The 1,218-nt window shown below is 50.5% G+C and overlaps 1 long non-coding RNA gene across 1 annotated transcript in view; it reads right to left on the reverse strand.

Moving 5' to 3' along the window:
• LOC102261094 overlaps positions 1–1,194 on the reverse strand; it is a 7,044-nt gene extending 5,850 nt beyond the window's left edge. Inside the window, exon 1 of the long non-coding RNA XR_001363413.1 lies at positions 1,041–1,194. This is a non-coding gene — a long non-coding RNA (uncharacterized LOC102261094). The remainder of the gene's footprint in view (positions 1–1,040) is intronic.
• Positions 1,195–1,218: the final 24 nt, after the last annotated feature.

Raw genomic sequence — 1,218 nt, forward strand, 5'->3', positions numbered from 1 at the left:
ATCGGCCCTGCTCTGAGCCTGACCAGGGGCTGCACCTAGGGATTGGGCGTGCCCTCTGCCACCCGGGAGCAGGCCTAAGCCAGCAGGTCGTTATCTCCCAAGGGGTCCCAGACTTTGAGAGGGCACAGGCCGGGCTGGGGGACCCCCCCACCCCAGTGCACACATTTTTGTGCACCGGGCCTCTAGTCCTATATAATAAAAGGCTAATATGCAAATTGTCTTCTTGGGAGTTCGATGGCTCACTATGATGGTACTGACCAGCAGGGGGCAGCGAGGAACTAAGGAAGGCCCCGGCCCACAGCAGGAAGGCCCAGATTGGCCCTGATGGCTGGCCATGCCTAGGGACCCTACCTGTGCACTAATTTTGCGCACCAGGGCTCTAGTGTTATAATAATGTTGAGCTCTCAGTTGAAGCATACTTGTCTCGAGTGAGGATTAATATCTTTTATGTTTAATATAATAACTAAATGTATTTCTTCTAAAAGATTTCAATATTTTGGTGTGCTATATTGTTATCAAATAATACTGATATCAATACTTCTATTAAGTGCATTAATAGAAGTATTAATGTATTTGCATGAAGCAAGTATTGCTTGTTTAAAAATCATGTTTTTTAAAAATTAAAAAAATCTAGGTAGCACTTGCCAACACTTGTGAAATCTTAGGCATGGAATTTCAGAATTTAAGAACTCTTTGTCTACTTTTTCTTTCTGACATCCAGAAATTCACAGAAGCAGGAATTCTTAATCTGAAGCTGATTTGAGAAATTTGGCAATTAGGCAAAATAGGGAAAAGTTCCGATCCCTTACAAAGAGTGGCTGTTATACTTAACAGTTTGGGGCATTTTATGCGTCAAATCAGGGAGGAAAGGATGGCGATCGCGCCTGTTTTTAAAAGAACTACACGCGCGGACAGCCGCACCCCCTCACCGCTCCGTCCTGGATGGAGGAGTGTCCCTCCCGGCAGGTCGTCCATGCCGGGTGGGGCGCCCGCCCCCTCCTGCCCCCTTTGTGCGTTACAATGACGCTCCCGGCCTTTACCCCAGGCCGGCTGGAAAAGGGGGTACTCTGGGGGCACCCCCATCAGGCGCGCTCCAATGACTGTCTTCGTGGGGAGCAGCGTCGGTTCCAGGTCCGAGCGGATCTCTGCTTTCCGGTGCAGACGGCGGGACGTGCCCTTCCGGCCCCACCGAGTCGGGGCGCACCGGGTCCGGTGCCG

Source organism: Myotis brandtii, unplaced genomic scaffold, assembly GCF_000412655.1.
Source record: "Myotis brandtii unplaced genomic scaffold, ASM41265v1 scaffold395, whole genome shotgun sequence".
Lineage (NCBI taxonomy): Eukaryota > Metazoa > Chordata > Mammalia > Chiroptera > Vespertilionidae > Myotis > Myotis brandtii.